Source organism: Lycium barbarum, chromosome 4 (genome assembly GCF_019175385.1).
Source record: "Lycium barbarum isolate Lr01 chromosome 4, ASM1917538v2, whole genome shotgun sequence".
Taxonomy (NCBI): Eukaryota; Viridiplantae; Streptophyta; class Magnoliopsida; order Solanales; family Solanaceae; genus Lycium; species Lycium barbarum.
Window position 1 is genome coordinate 137,721,713 of NC_083340.1, and position 214 is coordinate 137,721,926.

Consider the following 214-nt stretch of genomic DNA (forward strand, 5'->3'; position numbering starts at 1 on the left):
CAAAGCCAGATAGAGATACTGTTCGTTCAGAATTGATTCAGATGGCGAGGACCCACGGAAAAATCCACCTTATTCATGCTCTTAAAGAAGACGTTCCGGGGGGAAGAGTTAGAAGTATGAGTTCAGTTCCTATTATAGCATTAGCCACACTTGGGCGAAGACGAACGAAAAGCAAGTCCTTTTTAACATAAGACTCAGATAAATATAGGGTTAG